Below are 20,750 nucleotides of genomic sequence, written 5' to 3'. Positions count from 1 at the left end.
TCCATTTCCCTCTAGTTGCTCTCTCGTGTCCTATGGCTTTCAACATAATCAGCATTAACTGGAAGAATTCCATTCTGAGCCCTCGCCTATGTTAAATCTCATTATATCACTGATGTGATTTTACTTGCCTATTACAGTCAGGCATCACATTACGATGTTTCAGTCAATGACAGACCATATATATGATGGAGGTCCCATAAGATTATAATGGAAGTGAAAAGTTCCTATCACCCAGTGACATTGTAGCCATTGTAATGTTGTAGTACAACACATTACTCACATGTGTCTGTGGTGGTGCTGGTGTAAAAAAACCTACTGTACTGCCAGTTGTATAAGAGTATAACACATATAATTAGGTATAGTATGTAATATTTGGTAATGATAACAACTGTGTTACCAGTTTATGTATTCACTATATTACACTTTTTATCATTATTTCAGAGCATACTCTTTCTACTCATAAAAAAAGTTTACTGTAAAACAGTATGCAGGGTTATATTGGCAGCAGCTTCATACATTTCTTGCTTACTGAGTCTCTCTATTGCTTCATTTTCTCTTTGCTTGATTTAATCTTATGTTGTTTTATAAATTTAGTGTAGCCTAAGTGTACAGTGTTTATAAAGTCACTCAGTAAGCCCTAGGCCTTCATATTCACTCACCATTAACTCACTGACTCACCCAGAGCAATGTCCAGTCCTGCCAGCTCCATTCATGGTAATTGCTCAATGCAGGTATACCATTTTTTATCTTTTATATTGTATTGACTCTATGTTTAGATATACAAATACTTACCAATATGTTACGATTACCGATGGTATTCAGTACAGTAACATACTGTACAGGTCTATAGCCTAAGAGCAATAGGCTACATCATAGCCTAGGTGTGCAGTAGGTCATATTGACTAGGTTTGTGTAGGTAAGTGCACTGTGTAATGACACATTTCTCAGGACATATCCCTATCACTAAGCAGCACATGGACGTATAATTTTATATTAATTTTTATGATTCGCTAATACCTTACTTTTCAACTAAAATGTAGAAACCCTGTTAATCTTACTAACCATGGATCTCATGGCATAGAGCCATTATTAGTAGAGAACACTTATTCAGTTTTTGATGAATGAATAAATGATATTATATTTAAACATTATTGAAATCTCAGTTCCCTTGTGAGAAGGAATTGAGCAATAGTTTGTCACATCCTGAATAAACTTTTTATTCTCCGTGCTAACACTAAACTGATTCTATTCTTTCTGGAAATTTAAGAATTAGTTAGTAGTCTACTTATTAGATATTTAAGGTTTTAGGAAATCAAGCGACAAGGGTAGAACCAGTGAAGCCTGGAACCCAAACATCAAATCCTTGTTCTGAAACTTTGCTTATCACGTTTTGCGGACTCTGCACTGTATCTTAATGTCTCCGAGGCTAGTTTCCCCACCAAATAAAATGGTGTCAAAAACCTCACTTCAGAAATTTAGTAATATCTACCAAAATTTTAAATATTACTAATTTTAACCCACATCACTTGCAAGTATTATATTCAAAGAAGTACAAAGATACTATTTGCATCATTATTTATAATAGTGAAAAACTAGAAACCAAATGTTGAGCCAACCAGTTAAGTAATTAATATAATGTCTATTCAATGGAATACCACACAGCCACTAAAAGAATGAAGATGAATTAGATGTGGAAAATCAGATATGCAAAAATGAATTTAATATAGGGAATGCAAATAAATTAGATATGGAGATAAATGTACAAGATACAGTGTGAAATGAAATAAGTTTCAAAAGATTATGAAAAAAGTACAAAGACACATGTATAGAAGATTTCTGGAAGATACTCAAAGCACTGATAATAATGGTTATCTCTGGGAAGTTTGATGTGTGGTCTAGCTTGTGTGTGAGCAGGGGCAGTGTTTATTTTTTCACTTTATACTTTATTGTTTTTTATTTTTAACTAAGACATATATCGCTTATGTAATTTTTAAAAATCTCATAAGATATCATATTACCCTCAGGTTGTTAATAAAATCATGTGAGAAAAATGTCTGGTACATACTAAAATGTTAGTGACTTTGAAAGAGAGAGAGAGAGCGTTCTCTGAAGTGCCCTTGGAGAGGGCTTCTCATTTTGGAAGAGTTTCACCAGATTTTCAACTGCCCTTGGTAGCTTGGTGACCATTAGCCATTGTCTGAATTTACCTCTATATGTCCTGATCATCTGGGTAAGGTCTGCCCCAGCCTTTCTTCCTAGAGTAAAGAGGGAGAGAGGGTTCCTTATTCATTCCAGGAGGTAAAACGTCTCTAGGCTGGGTCTTCAGAGCCCCGATTACAACAAACATATTTTATGTAAAGAATTGCAGCACTTAATTTTTAGTGCGCAATCCCTAGTTGCTTTCTTACTAAAGTAATATTACTTCCTAATTAAAATTTAAAAAAATACAGAAACATTAATGGCAAATAGGAAGATAATATGAGTGCTGGGATCAGGTATTAGAATATAGAAATAGACCAAGTCAAAGAAGCATCCATCTTTGGGGCTCATGAAGTGTTCAGTCTCTATTGCCATGTTGGAATGAGTGGCTGACTGTGTGTTTGTGTTTTATATCTCTATCCACAGAGATTTCTTCAAAAAGTAGTTCTTTCTTACCACAAAATGTATGGTCACTCCTTTGCTCATTGAACCTGGATTGTTCTTCTTGTTCTCAGAGTTGTGTAAAAATGGCCTTTCACTGAAAGGAGGCTTTTTAGGTGAGCTCTGCCTTTGAGACTCATTCATATTCTCATTCTCTCTCTCTCTCTCTCTCTCTCTCTCTCTCTCTCTCTCTCTCTCTCTCTCTCTCTCTCTCTCTCTCTCTCTCTCTCTGAAAACCATCATCTTGAGCTGGACCTTCTGAGGAGCTCAGACCATTCTGGATCTATTTGCTGAGGTGTGAGGGTTTTTTTCTGTACCTTTTTTCTGTACCTTTTTTTTTTTTTCGTGATTTGATGTTTTCTGGAGAATTGGCAACTGATCTGGCAGCTCTCAACTGCACTCAACCTGTTTTACATCACAATATAAATATATTCTTCCTTGTCATATAATGGCATTTGTTAGAGAATCTGGCAAAAACCCAGGTAAAAACACAGTATTTTATCCCGATTAACAATCTGAGGTTTTATGTCTTTTTGTCAAGGTTACTGTATATCAGCCTCATTTGTACTGCCTATATTCTTGAAAACAGTAAACACTCATACCTTTATAGTTCTACAGAATTCACACACTGACACATTGTCAAGTGGTTTTGATTGACTGCTTTTCAACTTGGCAAGCTAAAGATAATAAAAAGAGGTTCACAGTGGAGGCTTATGCAAGTAGGGGAGCAATTTTTCAGGGCATGCATGTGTACAAACTAAATCTGTGAACTCCAATGAGCCAGTCGTATCTAGGACTCTGAAAGTAGAACAGACTGATTTATTTGTGACAACGTACTTCAGCTGAACCTCTGTACTGGTTTGTTGGCAAAACATAGCATATGGCCTTTTAATGAGAGACATAATAATTGCAGATATGAGTAATACAGCACAAAGATTGGTTATGCTGTTTTTTATTCTAATAAGGAATGAAAGCTGGCTTCTCAAACAGCTGTTTACCAGGTTTGCTCCTATTTGAAATAGAGACACTTTAATACAAAAAGGGATTCTAAATGGTATATACTTGGAGAAGAAATTTTATTTATTTATTTATGTTTTGCATGTGTGTACATATATTATGTTTAAATTTTTTAGGCTCTGTGGTATCATGGTAAGCATTTCACACCTAGGTGGTTGTTATTCCGTATCTTCATGGAAAACATACAAAATCAACAGTGACAATATTTATTACCTTATTGCCCTTTCAGAAGACCTGTGAAGGAGCCTCAATGCAATGAGTCAAAATAATAATTCTTGACAAATGAGCAGACAAAAATGATGGCAATTTCTGGAATATAGGGCATCATCCAACATATGATGAAAATAAAATGCAAATTCTTGCCCTGCTCTGTAACTAGACATATTTCTTTGCCTGCTGGAATCCATAGCCATGACTCTCCCTTGGCTCCTAGAAGTGGTAGCCACACTTATCAGGTGACTCATCCCCATCCCTGTTCCTCTCTCTGATTAATTGATTAGAGATGGAGTTCTAATAAAAAAAAAAAAAAGAGCTAATCTACTCACTGAACAGAGGTCAATCAAATTATTTCTCTCAAGTATTTGAACAAAGTGGCACAAAGACTTGAGCCAGTGATGAATTCCCAAATTAAAATGTGATGTAAGAAATGGTCTGTGTAAGTGACCATGCTGGCCATATGCAAGACACACGTACTAGAAGTTGAAGGGGTGAGGATGTGATGGGGAGACAAAGAGAATATTGTGGAGAATATAGAAGCAGAATTGAAAGAGAGAGTTAGAAGGAACCATTTCAGAATCTGACTTTCTCCTACTTTCTCTAAGACCATGTTTGTTGTATTTACATTATAAATTTTCATTTACCTAAGCTACCTAGAGTGAGTTTCTGTTTTCTACCATCAAGGGTCTTGATGAGAATATCTCATTTTACAACATGATCTCATGTCCATGACTATGATTTCGAATTTATTTCTACACTCAAATATTCAATATAAGATCATTCTAAGAAAAGCCTCTAAGATTATTAAAAGACTAGTAGGGATTCAATATTAGGGTAAAATAAAAATAAAAATAGTGTTCCAGTATGGGAAATGTATTCCAGATGGAATTTTATTAAAACTTATAAGTCTAGAGTAAACATGGAAGCGTTCACCAAATTCTTGACTATCAGAACCAGATGGCATTCTTTAAGACTTGAAAAGGATTATGTTCAAATAAGCAATAACACTTTACCAAAGAGGAAGGGTATAAATGGAATTCATTAACTCAGTGTGTGGTTTAGGCTTAGAGTATAAATAAGACTCAAATAAATTCATGCGAGAGATATCCATAATAGGTGATTGAGATAAATCAGAGGAGTTTGAGAAATATTATTATACTTTTAAAGGGACACTCGTGAGAATAATTTTGCCTCTCAAAAAATAGCACCTTGATGTTAGTGTCAGGTTGTACAATGAGCTGTACCATTTCTTCCAGTGTTCCCTATGGGCAGCAGGTATGAATTTGCCCATGACGCTCAGCTGCCTTATTTATTTCTTATGAATCAGATAAATCTGATTCATCCTTTTCCCAAGAGGCTGGAAAACTTACATTGTTCTGAAAATTTGAGAAAGATCTCTTATCATAAATTCATCAAAATCAGATGCATATTTTCCAAATCCATGTGGATCATTTCAAGTTATGAGTCTATTTAGTGCCAAATCTGTCCATGGAGTAATTTTGACCAGCTGTGTGACTTTGGACAAGCTCCTTAACTTCTCAAGGCTGTGAACTTAGGTCAGCCTGTCTGAACTCATCAGTGCTTATTGAAGATCCTCTTGCTTCTCAAGGTTTTGTGTAATAGTAGAGACCACTTCCCCACCATGATACCCACCAATCTTTCTCAGAGAAATACTTTCTGGTTATGGAACTACTCCCACCCTTTGCTTGTGAATCCCTTTTCCATTTTGGGATGATTGTCTTTTCTACTCCGGTTGCACTGAGAGACAGAATTGAATATAAAATGTATTATCTTATCAGGGAACTATTGAAAATAATGAGAATATTATTAATAGTTCTGCCAAGACAACAGGTATGAACCAGAACAATCAAACCAGGGAAGCCAGGAAGTATCGTCACCCTAACTGCAACTTTCCCAGTTCATCTTCACATCGGGAATAGCCTGTGACTAGAACTTTATTGGGATGAAAACTGTCTAGCCCCTTTCTGGCTGTCATATTGCTTCTTTAGGTTAATTAGTTCAAATGAAGCATACTAACATCGTAATGAACTGAAAAGAACTTGGTTCTTTAAATGAATTAACATCTACACTATGGCCCAAATTTGTGTTCAGAATGCAAACTACTTCTCTCATTTCAAAATTTATTGGGAATTGAATAGATGCCAAATGTTGACAACAAAGTTAATCGATACCACTGAAAATAACAAATTTTAGTATCCTCAGGAACCAGGGTGGATATTTGCATGAAAGAATTGCTCAAAATGTATACTGCATGAAAGCACAAGGCTGCAAGGGCACTTGGGAAACACACAGAGGTTTGCTGGGGCTCTCATAGTAGTCCATTGCCATGGGGCCCAGGGCACATTACATATATAACGGAACTGGCCAGTTAGGCAAAAGTAAAATTTTTAGTGGTCCCTGAATGCTGGAATGCATAGACTGAATTTAGTGGTTTGAAAGAGAATGAAGCTCATTCCCTATGAGAATCCTTAATATGAGTCCCAGATGGTAGGATATATGGCACTGGCTGGTGGCCACGCTCATGGGCTTTAGGAGCCGTCCCCTAAAGGCTAAAGACCTGTGCAAATGGAAGTTTTCAGAGTTTTGAGAGTAATTAAATAACTAACTAAAGGAAAATGTTTTGACAAAAATAAAATACTTGCTACAGTACCTCTCTAAGTATCTCTAAAGAAAGTAAGTTCGGATTATGAAATCACAAGCACTTCTGACACAAGTGATAATTATTTTTTTCATTATAAATTTACAAAAAAAAAGAAATAATATCCCGCTATTGACTTCAGTACTTTGGTTAGCAAGTGTAAGTCCCCAGGACTTCCAAGTCATTGATTACATGCAACTTTAAACAGTATTCTTACTACAAAAGAATGAATTCCAGATTTATCTCACTTACTGATATCTACAGTATTATCTTGACATATCCTTAAGTATTTTCCATGCAGAGAAAGGAAGAGCTCATTGGAATTACTCATTGTTAAATCATAAGTTTTTTTTTTTTTTTTGTTATGAGTATACTTCTAACACTTAAATGCAAGTGTTATTATAACTCATTCTAACTCATGCTGCTTTAGTTGGAAACATAATTCTTTTCCCCTATAGCCTGGAAAGCACTGATTTACCTATAAGTATTAATAGAACAACAGAATCATAAAAGGATAGAGAGCATCCAGTTTTCAATGCTGCAGTTTGTCAAATTACTCAAATTACCATAGACAAGGGTGTCGCTATTTAAAAATATTTTTCACACATAGTTTCAACATAGGGCTTTCACATTTAAAATATAAAAGGCTGTTCTTCTTATCACCCTTTCCCCTCCTCCTTTTCTTCTGGTAACCACTAAATTGTTGTCTGTGTCTGAGTTTTTGTTTGTTTGTCTTGTTCATTCCTTGCTTAAAGGGGGTCAAATCTATAGTGACAGAAGATTTAACTTTAGGTGGTGAACACAAAATGCACTATACAGACGATGTATTATTAAATTGTATACTTGAAACCTATATAATTTTATTTACCAATGTCATCCCAATAAATTTAATAAAATAAATAAATACAATATAAAGGCTGTTGAGAAAATTCTGGAATGTGGCCCTCAAGTTAAATACATTTATAATTAGACACTCATTTGTTTTTATTATAAAATTGTTTTTGAAATGTTTTCCTCATTTGGTATGTGTAGACCCAAAGATAAATAGTAAAATCAACAGGAATATAGTGAGCTTAAGATAATGAAAAATAATAAAGACTAACAGAAAGGATTTTGGGTTATAATAACTGAAAAAAAAATCTCTTTGGAAAATAGCTATAGTTTTAGAAAACATGATAAACATATTAGAAAATTGGAGTTTGGCCAGCCTCTCTGTAGAAATAAATTAAAATAGAATTTCTGTTCTTAGCTAGAATATCAGCTCACACCCTCTCTTACCTTGCAAAAAGAAGCTGATTCTTAAATAGCATCCGTAACCCAGAAACAAGAAGTAAATGATGGAAATATTAGAACATAAAAAACAACGCAGCCACAAGCCAAATTTCTTGAGTTTTTTTTTTTTTAAACACACACACACACACACACAAGATAAAGAGCAGAGGACCAATTTTAACACCTTCTGACCCTGAGTAGCACACTAACAAGTATACGTAAAAGTTCAAATTGGTGCTTCCCAGGTAGTCCTTTTTAAGAACAGGCTGTTTAAAGAGGTTATGAAAAAGCACACTTAGCCAAACAGCTAAATAGAGGCATTAGGCATTTAGTTTTTTGCACATTTGAACAATGTGTGAAAATATTTCCAGCTTTAAAAATATCTTGACACTTTCCTCTGTGCTGAGAATGAGAATGAGGGTGGTGCCTTGACGCCAGTGCGTGAATACTGGACAGGTTCGTGGTAGAGAAATGAGGAGCTGAAAGTGATGCTCTCACTTTCTGTGTACTTCTCTATAATTAAGGGATTTTGGTGTTTGTGTGGAGAGGAAAAGTGGTTATAGGAGGGGATAGAACATAGAAGTTGAAAGTCCAATTTTAGAACAAGAACAGCCTGGGCTTGAGTTATGGCTTTGTGATTTTGGGGTGGTATAATTGTGAGCAGGTGATTTAGCACCTAGGAGCCTCAGTTCCCCATCTGTAAAATGGGCTTGAGTTCTAGCTCTTTGATTTTTCAATGGTATAATCGTGAGCAGATAATTTAGCACCTAGGATAACAGTGCCTACCTCATAAGGCTAGCATGGTAGTTAACCCAACTGAAAAGCAAATAACGCAATGCTTGACTTTTAGAAACTTTCAATAAATTTTGGTTATTAGTAACTGAAGACTTAAAGAAAGTATGGAATCTGTTTCTCAAACTCACTACCGACATCCCTCCAGTCTCTCACATCTGAGCACGCATTATTTTAGATGTTATCACAAACCTTGCTATTTATATATGTTAAAGACTTACTTGCCTGGCATATCATAGGTGTTCAAATTGTTCTGCTGAATGAAAGGCCCATGGTTAATTGTTAAATAGAAACGAAATACCGCTTTTGCCCATCTCAGGTCATATTTTTCTGTGCTTAAGAACATTTATTGGCTTTCACTCATCTCTGGGAAGACCAACATGCCCAAATTTAATTACTACTGTCTTATAGCATGGCAATGCTTTCTTATTAGCCATATCGTTGTTTTTGAGATTCCTCTTCTCAAGCAGCCTTCCCCTATCAATTTTGCTTGTTGATATGTTACTAATTTGTCAAGATTCATGCTCTTTCCTGTACTGTAGGATTTTTAGCCTCATACATTATATACTTTAAATATGTCTTATCTTACTTAACCTTAACAAAACCACATAACTCCTAAGGCTAGGAACTCTCTTTCAAATCTTTGTGTCCTCTCCAATGTCTAAGAAAATGTACTTACTCAAATGTTCAGTATATATATATTTAATTGAAGGCATGTCTTTACATAACACAAAATGATGTAGGATCCAGAATATTATCAAAAGAAATACTGCCATGAGCACCAGGAGGGACATCCTTTGTGTAGCCTGGTGGAAATGCCAGAATGTAATTAGTTACAGGAAACTCTGTGCTTAAAAGATCAAAAAGTTGGTACAATAAAAGTATCAACTGCTTAAGACTCAGCAGAGAAGGTTCTGGACTAAAATGAGGCTAGTTTTGGGATGAATGTCTTTTAAAAGAATAATAAAATAAGAGTCTACATCTTTTCTGTGTCTGACCCATCAGAAATTCTTAGTAATCCTTCTACAGTAATTCTATTTGTAGTCATTCTTACTTCTACAGTTATGTTAATTTTGCTACATGTTAATTTTATCACATGCCACTCACTGGCTAGGTGTTATGCATGTGTGTTTTTCTTCTGAACTCTACAACAACCTCAGAAAGTTGGTATTTGGATCCCAGTTTTATAGGTGAAGAAGCAGAGGTTTAGGCATGTTTAGCTGAAGTTTACAGAGCTAGGAAGTGGCAAAGTGCAAATGTGAACCCAAATCTCCCCAAGGACAATGATCATGACGTAGGTAAACAATAGTGGTATCTTATTTACCCTAGTCACAAAAAGCACCTCCCTTAGCTAGTTGTTTCTTTCAGGGAATCATTGACTATCAGAGGTGGGAAAGATGTTAGCAAACACTTAGTGCAGCTCACATAATTTTAAGAGAAGGAAGCTGAATCCTAGGAGATAAAATTTCCTGCTTCAGAACAGTGAATTAACAGCAAAATTGGGACCATAAGTTTATTCTTACATTAGCCCAGTGTAGTTTCTCATAAGGCAGGAATAAACAGCTTTACAGATTATTAGCCTTGCAAACTCAAACCTATAAGTGACAGCAAATGTCACAATTCACATAACAGATGTTGTTTTAGGTTACAATTGTTGTCACCTCTTTCTGCCAGATCCTCTTTTTTTTTTTTTTAGACATTAGAGCCCAATTTGACAACCTGTAGAAATTCAAATGCGGAGAAAGTATTTTTTTTTCCTTCTCTCTGCCCCATGCATTCTGCACACTTGAGGAAGATATGCCTAAGCTAACGAAAATATCCTTAATAACCCACTATTTAATAGTCCAAAGTCAATTTTCTAAATGGCATTATTTGCATGAGCTGTATTCAAAACCCTGGATCCCAAAGATCTACATCATTGCCAGTGAAAAATAGTTTTTGCCCTCTGTGCCAAAAAAGGAAAGAAAAGAAAAAAATCAGTGGATAATACAGCATTTTGATTGGAAACAAAAAGACTGTTGAATAAGTTGGGATGCTCTCAGAACTGAAATTCAAATAGAACAATTGCTATGGATTGTGATGAGGAAGGAAAGGGGAAGTAGCCCTGTCTATGAGTGACTAGTTGATAAGTTCTCTGACGAGTACATGGAGGAAAAAGAACACACTATTGGGAGAAGAGCTGGATAACCAAGTGCAAGTATCACAGGCCTCTAGGAAACGTATCAAAGACTGAAAATACTAAAGACAAGAAAAACTTTATAACTATGTTCAGAACAAGATAAATGGTAAAGGGATGATTCTACCATTAGACCCTCTTCAGGAAAGAGTCACACTTGTCTTTCCTAAACACATGACAGTTCCTCTATCAAAGGAGGTAAATATTAGATTAGATAGAATATAACAGTAGTGAGAGAGAGCCGAAGCTCAAGGATCTGAGGAAATTTAAAAACACCACACTGATACTTTAAATTCAATTCAGCAAACTCTCATTGCAAATCTGTGATACCCTGACATTTTGCTAGATGCCAGCTATGTCAAGATGAATAAGATACAATTCCTGTCCTCAAGGGCTCACAGTCTAGGGGTAAAACAACCAGGAGACAAGTTAATTATATAACAGTGTGATAAATGCAATACTATATTGAATTCTGTTACTTTGTAGAGCTATGAAGAATGGGAGAGGAGCAAGGAGATTATAATTGACCAAGGTTGATATAAATTGTAAGAAAGAAACTCAATTCCCTGATTTATAGATAAATTACATTGGTAGTTTGATACCAATCATGTGCAATAATCTGGAATAAATTAATGAAAAAAGATGACGAACACAAATGCAAGTTGGGGATGATTACTACGAATCATCATGGATTTACTAAAAGGGATTAAACTAATATGATTTCATTTCCATTTTAAAAATAGATCAGTAGAATAGATCAGGAGGCTAGAAACACTGTATAGACATAAATACCATAGACCTCACCTCAAGTACTGTTTTTCTGTATTTGACCAGGTCTTCAATGACATACTTGTTGAACAAGAAATATGGACATGATGCCAATACACTGAAACGAACCTGGAAATGTCAATTATTGGTAGACATAAGTCAAGGGAGCCTTCTGGTGGTGGTTTGTAGGGTCCTTTGCCTTGGTGTGGCTGTGTTAATCTTTTCATTCATGACTTGGGTGGTGTATCTGTTCAGTAAAGGACTCCACAGGAAACAGACAGCATATTCAAACAGGAAAATATGAGGAGAGTTAATAAAGTGGCTATTTACATGTGGGCATGCTTTAAAGGAACTGATAAGAGATAGTACAGTCTCAGCACTGGCCTGACAGGCTGAAGGGAAAGATCCGTCCCTGGAACAGATGATGAAGCTAGAGTAGGAAGCAGAAGGCTCCTGCCCTGGTCAGGGCTTATGATGATGCCCGTTTCCTAGCATTGAACTTGTTGACCTGCTTATTTGTCCCTGCGCCAGTGTTCCTGTAGGCACTTACCCAGCCCTCCATGTACTTCTCCCTAAACTAATCTGTGGAAGTTGTTAGCTCCTCTGTATATCAACTCTTTTCCTGTCTTTGATATATTACTTCTGAACACCCGAGTTAGACGAATCTTTCCTGATGTACTATAATTGTGGCATGGGCAGTTTTATTCCCCATCATGCCTGTGAATTTTTGTCAGAGTGTTTTCTGATATACCTATGAACAAGGAGAAATGTGCGCCTGACACTAATACTTGAATGGACTTGGATGGGCTTGAAAATGCTAATTAATTGGTAGATACGGTCCTAGGGAAGTAGGGATAGGAACAGGACAAATTATACTTGGAGGAGACTATTGTTTAAAATCTTATATTGCCCTCTCCCATCTTCCTGGTAAATTTTATCAGATTTTCTTTTCATTGCTTTGGTAAATGAGTTATCCTTAGAAATGAGACAGTATGATAGGTTTTCCACAACAAATGTAATTTTTGAGAATTTTTTTTGAAGCAGTAACATCTTTCATGGGCCAATGTTCAAAAGACTTTTTTCTTATTTGAGGACATCTAATTGACCCAAATTTCTCAGGAAACGGTAAACAAATATTTTTTAAAAGTATCACAGATACTTTACATCACAGATAATACATATAAAGCTAATCAAGACTTGTTAGTAATTTAATGAGATTTCAATGCTTTATATGTGTCAGACATAAAGAAGAAAATGAAGAAAACCAAGCATTTGGATTTGGTCTAGAAATATTCTCTTTCTTCCTTTTTCATCATTTATATTTCCAAGGTGAATCTAAAATAATAGTTGTTGTAGACTGAAATAATAGTTGTAGACTAAAATTTTAATATCGTTTTTGAGTTCACCCTCCTGTCTAGGGGGATATGCAAAATAGATCATATTTATTTATAGATCACTCAGAGAGGTTCTCTCTCTTTCTGCCTTTCTCCCTCTGCTCAAACCCCTTGCCAAGAGGAGTCTGTTTCAAAGAACCCAAAGATCCTCTTTTAACTTCTCTTTAACTCAAAATGTCCTGAAGGACTCTTCTGGGGATGAAACACTATGAGGTTCATGTATGCTTTCATAAGTTTTAAACTTATATATTTTCCAGTTACATGATTTAGCACATTGGTAATGAAAACCTTCTTAGGAGAAAAGATGATGTTACCATCCTTTCAAAAGAGATTGATATTTGGCTGGTCATAATTCTTCTATTATGTAGCTATTTTATAACCACTTATTGGAAAGAAAAAAAAAAAAAAGCCTGAAAGCTCTTAGCGGCTGCCTGAGGTTACCTTATCATTTCTTTCCTACAACTGAGATCATATCTTTTAAACTGCAGACTTTACCGTGGAAGCTGTTTCCTTAGCGAATACTGGGACTACATTCCTGAGCCTTTGGGCATACCAATTCTGATTGCTGCCTTCTCTCCCCCAGCAAATCAGTCAAGCATAAACCAGGAGGTGATTAGAATTTTACTGCCCCCATTTACAAGACCTTCAGCTTTCTGTCTCCTTAACTTCCTTTTGCTTTGCTTAGCAACAGGAATGTGGCAAGTATTTTATTGCCAACCGAATTTTATTTTGCTTTCATATTGAAAAGAAGAACTTAAGGATATAAGACAACCAATAAAACATTTCACTTTTTACTCATGTTTCACATTAGAATTTTTTACTCTGACTACCAGGGGCTTCCTTGGGCCATGGGATTTTCACAATGTTTCTGGTTGAAACTGACTGAATCCTATAACAATATCTGGACCCCTGTTACCCAGTGAACAGAGGTGAATGTCAGCAGCCCAGGAAGTATCAGTGCATTTCTCAATTACAAATCTGCCCTCTTTTCTGTCCCAGGTACTATTTTTAGAAATTTAAGTCATGTAGGTCAATAATTAAGGCTGTCCTTGTAGTAATAGTTAAAAGGAATTTAGAGATGTGCACACTCTCTTTGCTATTCTGTGAATGCTGTGTTTTTTAAATTCAGCATGTCCAATCAGCAGTGCTGGTTGATCCTCTTCTTTAAGCAAGTCATTGTGTTAGATACCAGGAAGAGTAGCAAAATGAATGAGACTCACTCCCTGCCCTCAGGGAGTGTAGCAGACATGTTTATTTATATAGCATTAGGTAGAATATATTAGGTTTCCAATATTTGACCATACTTAATCTGAAAATTGCAACTTTATAAGATATTGTCTAATAATAGTGCTCTAGCCGTGCTTAAGAAACATCAAGGCTGAAGACCTTAAATATAACTGGTGAAATTGAGGAAGGTTTTATGGGGAATATATGATTTCAGTAATGCCTTGAAATTTCGGGAGAATTGGATTCCCTTTAATCTCCTTCTGTCCTAGACCAGTAGGAAGCTTGTTTGAGCAGTAGAGAGCAGAAAGAATTATAGTTAGAAACTATCAAGAGGTCTAGAATGACTCTAACAAATGATTGATGGGTGAGACAGAGGAGAACAAATAGAGCTGAGACAGTATATTGGAGTCAGAGGGTATTATTTTATCAGGGTATGGGGAATCTTCAGAGATGTCGAGGAAGGGAGCAGCAAATACATAGCTATGTGCCTACTGTTCTACTGTTATAGGGATCTACACTTGTCTATCCCCAAAGATGGGCTGACTTTTTCTGGCACAGAAAAATTTGTAAAAATTTGTCTAATAATAGCTTGTTTGGGAAGAAAAAAAAAACAAAAACAATGAACACTAACAAAAGGAATCCAAAGTAAGAAGGAAACTGAAAAACACTTTGATAGACAATAAAGTTGAAAAGGGTTAGGGCAGAGGTCACATGTCTAGAGTATCAGGACAGGTACCATAAAACAGGGGTTAGCAAGCTGTGAGCCAAATTCAATCCACCATCTGTTTTTGTAAATAAAGTTTCATTGAAACACTGTCAGGCTCATTCATTCCCACATACACGTGACTGCGTTCATGCTGTACTGTAATTGTGGAGTTGAGTAGTTGTAAAATAGACAGTATGAGACTTTAAGCCTGAAATATTTCTCTCTTTGGTCCTTCACAGGAAAAGTTTGCTAACACTAAAATTCAATTTCTGAAAATGGGTTAATTTAATTAATCTTTTACGTTTCAACTTTCCTGACAGATACTGATACAGGAAATATTTTCCAAAAATAGAAAATCCTACAGTACAAACATGAGCATAAATAGCATCTGGTAGGGCCCTTGGCCTCAGGGTCAGTCAACAGGAGTTGGGGCCTGTCATTAGTCAGACAGCACTTATTTACTGATACTTATCCTGTTTCAGCCCTTCATTGATGCTCTGTAGCCAGATCTTCCCAGTTTTTAAGGGAACCTAGACATTGGGACATTTGTGTGATATCTGCCACTTTTTAAATATTGCCAGCTAAATCAATGAAAAGTTTTCAGCCTTGGGGTTGGTCAAACGCTACATTCCTATTGTTCAGGTTCCATTCATGACCATGCATTTGTAGCTCTGGATTTGAGACCAAGAACAAGACATCATTATGAGAAGGGAAGGGCAAAAAGGTAAGGGGAGGTGAATTATACAGCAAAAGATGAATGAGGCAGGAAATGATACAGTTCCCACATGGCCTGTGGGACTTGTGAATGAAAATATGGTAGCATTTCAGAAGATGAAAGGAATGTGCATATTGCTATCTGTCAAATTTGCTTTAGAGCACAATTATTTTTTAGGCCATTGGTAAACTGGTTCAGATATACTGACAGTTTTTATTTATTTGTTTGTTTGTTTGTTTGTTTGTTTATTATGCTGACAGCACCTGGTCTTCCTAGATGGTCTCCCATCCAAGTACTAACCAGGCTCGACCCTGCTTAGCTTCCAAGATCAAATGGGATCAGGCGTGTTCAGGGTGGCATGGCTATAGACCGCTGACAGTTTTTGCTATGTTTTTTGAACTAATTTCTTCTCCTTTACCCCTTACATGGTACTTTAAAATGAGAGAAGAGGAAGAAATTAATTGTGCATCTGGAACTTAGATGTCTATTTTAATTGAGAAAAAAAGAGAATATTAAGGAATTACACAGGCAAAACCTATTTCTTAATCTTCTTCAGACACGTGAGAAGAAAATATTCAAGGAGAAAACTAGAGTAAACATTATTTTTAGTGAGATATTAGATTTAAATAAATATCCACTGAACATTTATATTCTTGACAATTGAATATACACAGCAAAACTTGTTTGCATTTTTGATGGAAGAAAATCGCCCTGAGAACAGGACCTTGTTTAACTTGTTTAATCCCAAATCCACAAGGCCAGCACAGTGCAACCCCACTGCAGGCACCTGCTAAAGTGGTTGAATAAATAGATACATGAATAAATGATCAAATGGAGTCGCGCATACATGTATTTCATGTCTCATATTTTCCACTTTTGGCTTTTTTTTTTCTTCCCCTCTGATGACCTTCTATTGTCTCCTATGTCTCTGTCTTCTTTTTCCAAAACAAAATTCTTTTCAAAAGAAAACTGAATTATCTCTTTTTTTTTTGTTCCTTTTGGCTGTATCTTTTACTAATTTCCATCTTCCACCTATGCCTGAAGTTCATTTCAGCTTGGACTTTTTCTCAACTCCCTCAAGTCATCTTCAGTTTGAGGCCAACCACCTACATTGCTACTAACTGAATTATCATTTTATTAACCACAATCATAATCTTAAGAGTAAGAAAAAAGTTATGGGAAAAACATTAAACAACAATAATAAAAGGGTTTAAATGAACCCTCAGGTAGAAAGTTCAAATCAGTTTGTACTTGGTGAAAAACTGAAGTTACCTTAAGCTTCAAAAGCTACTTGTGAAATTATTATTAGGCTGATCATAGCATATATCCAGTAAATATTAATTCTGTCTTCCTGATCGTTGTAGTATAAGTCAGGGTTAAGTAGACATTCATACATCCAGACCTTTCATGGATGAGACCTATATTAATTTCAATGTTTCTTCTAGGTCTTATTTCAAGTGCAAATCAAAATGTTGGTTTTGGAGAAGGTAGTTTATATATTGTTGTTATTGTTTTATTGGAGAATTACTCTTTTAAATGTATAATATAATGATCTATCCTTTTTTAACTATGATATTGTTTTACTTAACTTTACATTTCTTTTGGCTGAACACATCTGCAATTGTAAAAAAAGGTTCATAGTAGAATCGAATTTGCACAATCAATATTTTAGAGCTGAAAGTAACCAATAGAATCCATTTAATTTATTCTTTTCATTTTTTTTTCTGATGAGGAAACATTGCCCACATAATGGGAATTAACTCTATAAGAAATTTTATTGAAATGTATATATATATATGTATATGTGTGTGTATGTATGTATTTAAGGATGTACCTATTGCAATAGTGCTGTCTAAAGTTGTAAAGTTTATTCACCATTGCAATGACAGTATAACTCTTGACATAAGAAACATGTAGAGAATTTTTATGAGTTTATTATGCCAGGGAGCAAGATTTTATTTTATCATTTTATTATTAGTTTAAAATTTTTAATTAAGTTTATTGGGTAACATTGGTTAATACAATTCTATAATTTTCAAGTGTACATTCTAATTTGACATCTGTATATTCTATTGTGTGTTTACCACCCAAAGTCCAGTATCCTTCAGCTACCATATATTTGATCCCCTTTACTCACTTCATCCTCCCCTTACTCCCCTATATTTGACCCCTTTTACCCTGTCTACCTCCCCTTTATTCCCCCATCCCATTAGTAACCACTAATCTGTATTTCTCTGATAACACTAGTCAATTGTCCATGTCCATGAATCTTCATTTATTTGTCCTGCTCATTTGTTGCTCTTAGGTTTACATCCCACATATAAGTGATGTCATATGATTTTCAACTTTTTCTGTCTGGCTTATTTTGCTTAGCATGATTATCTCGAGGTCCATCCATGTTGTTGCAAATGGCAGTATTTCATGCCTTCTTATGACTGAGTAATATTCCATTGTATATATGTACTACATCTTTTTTAGCCAATCATCTATCATAGGACACTTTGGTTGCTTCCATGTCCTGGCCACTGTGAATAATGCTGCTATGAACATCAGTGTGCAAATATCTTTTTGGATGTGGGTTTTCAAGTCTTTGGGGTAAATACACGGAGCAAGATTTTAAATGCTCCAGAAAATAATAGTTTTGCAGCTTCTTTTATGCATTTGAAATTAAGAAGACGTAAGGAAGATTGGAGAAAGCAAGGCAGAGATTGGATTCAGAATAGTTAACAAGATTATGTACATTTTTGGTGGTTAACATCTTCTTTCAAGGGTTTGTTAACTTAGGTGCACAAGAACAGTAAACAGGGCTGGCTTAAAACTTTTCATTAAAGAAATTATAGGCCTGGAAGGTGGCTATCCACCATGACCTACCCAGTTAGGAATTTATGATGAGACCATCCTATGAGGTTAGTTTCCATAGAATTCCCTTTTTTTTTTGTCCATATACTAAATTCTACATGATACAGATGGCTACATAGAATTTACAGAAAAAGAACAATTGGTAATCATTTCAATTAGTTAAATTGTTTTAAATTCAATTTGTGCTACTTATATAAAGCAACTCCCATGTTCTAAAGATAATATAACTGTTCATTGTTTTGAGGGATTGGTAATTGAATAATGAAGATGCAGGTCTGATTAAGGTCAAAAGTAAATATACCCAAAGGTAAAATTTTATCTGATCAAGAGGTTTTAAAAACAACAGATCTAATGCATATTGATTATTGATTAAACAACCAAAAAGAATGACAGTAGTTTCTTGTTTCCTTAAAGAAGAGAGGAAGGCAGTTAGTTAATGCTATATTTAAAATAGTACCATGCTAAACTCGTTTTAAAATCATTTTTCACAAAAAGTAGAGGCAAACACATTTTAGTAAATCAAGATGAAATAAAGGCTTTGGAAGAATAGCTTATAAGGGAAGGTCAGTAAAGATACGTTCCCATGAACCTGCATCAATAGATATCAGGCAGTGAATGTGTTACAGTCTTATCAATTTTAGCAAATGCACCTATTAATTTGAAAAATATTAGACATATAGGATTTATCAGAAAATGTAAAAGTAATAATAATTTTCAGATAAGTGTAGAAAATATAAACCTGGAAATGATTAATTTTTAAAATTTGCTGTTTATAAATGGTGATACGCAGTTTCTATTGTCTTGACTAAGGTAAATTATAATTTAACAGCTGTTTTTTATTCAGACATATTTCTAAGTAGTGGTTCAGATTCCAATGAAGTGTTACACTCAGTTTTTTCAATTTATTTGCAAAATAACTCAATTTTTGCTAGTGAAGAAGATGGAACAAATGAGATGTGACTGTTTATTAAGACAATTACAAGTAGCAGCATATTATAAATTGTTCTTTAACAAAGGATAATATTCATTTATTCATTCAACACTAACGATTGAGCATCTACTATGTGTAATATATTGTTCTAATGCTTCCACAGACCAGTATGCATGGCAAATATCCTTATAATCATGAAGCATACATTCTAGCCATCAGGAATATTTATTATCTTTGTATTCTAAGTGAGAAATTTATAATTACAGACTCTAAAATGTCATATTGTGCTGAAGTGGATTTAAAAGAGTAAGCAATACTTTATGTTGCGTATGCTTTGTATCTTAGAACACACTCGCATTTGTTTAATTCTTCAACCTTTGAGTAGTTTGTTTATCAGAGAAGAAAACTGAGATCCTGAAAGGTTGACAGACATCCGGGAGTCTCACAGATAGTAAGTAGCAGAGATGAGGCTTGTCTTCTCTCATTCCAGGGTTGTGCTGATTTCAATCCCCTGAAGTGCCCTCCACAGCATTTCAGTGGAAGGCCCTGTGCAGCCTTGGAAGTGAATAGACATCTAAACCTCTCTTGATTATAGCAAGAGGGAAAAAAAATATGAATATTTGGTAGCAAAAAAAGACTACAGGTTGAACAATACTAGGAAAACCTGTGGGAGAGTCTAATATTTAGCAGTGATATCAAGCAATAGAGTATCAGTTCATGGCATTTAGAAGAACTAAGAATGAATGACTGCCTGAGACTTGAATTGGATCATTGATCTGGGAATAAGTTTAAACAATGGAAGAGTGTGAAGTGTGCTTCAGCGTGATGGAGTAACCTGTCATGGAGAGGCGAAGACCTTTCATGAAAACTGGTGAATTGCCTAAAGCAGTCTCCGACTTTGATGGATGGCTTGTCAGCTGTGTTCTCTCTGAATGCTTAGTGTCTCCCTGTTTACAATAGGAAGCAAGGAGGTTTGTGGGAATTATCTCTCCCTCTTTTTTAAAATTTTATTTTATTAGTTTCAAGTATACAGTACATTGATTAGACATTTATATAGTTTATAAAATGATCCCCCTAATTGCTCTTTCTCTCCTCTGGCTCTCTATCTAGCTAATACATTAAAGCTAACTGCATTCCCTATGCCATGCTCTTCAACCTCATGGCCATCTATCAACTACTACTTTGTACTTCTTTAACCCTTCACCCCATTCTCCCAGTCCCCCTACCTTCTGCCTGTCACCAGATTGTCCTCTACATTTGTAAGTCTGTTTTTGCTTAGTTTGTTCTTTTTGTCCCTTAGATTCCGCATGTAAGTGAAATTATATGGTATTTATCTTTCTCTGTCTGACTTATTTCCCTCAGCATAATAACCTCTAGG

At 35.3% G+C, this 20,750-nt stretch overlaps 1 protein-coding gene and 1 pseudogene across 2 annotated transcripts in view; one reads left to right on the top strand and one right to left on the bottom strand.

Moving 5' to 3' along the window:
* Window positions 1–20,750, top strand: part of PRKG1 (protein kinase cGMP-dependent 1) — a 1,094,018-nt gene that overhangs the window by 210,111 nt on the left and 863,157 nt on the right. The gene's annotated exons all lie outside the window — the stretch shown is intronic.
* LOC118604458 lies at window positions 15,834–15,952 on the bottom strand (annotated as a pseudogene).

The sequence above is a fragment of the Rousettus aegyptiacus genome, unplaced genomic scaffold (assembly GCF_014176215.1).
Source record: "Rousettus aegyptiacus isolate mRouAeg1 unplaced genomic scaffold, mRouAeg1.p scaffold_m13_p_6, whole genome shotgun sequence".
Lineage (NCBI taxonomy): Eukaryota > Metazoa > Chordata > Mammalia > Chiroptera > Pteropodidae > Rousettus > Rousettus aegyptiacus.
Note: the sequence above shows the minus strand (reverse complement) of the source record. Positions and strands in the feature narration are given on the sequence as shown.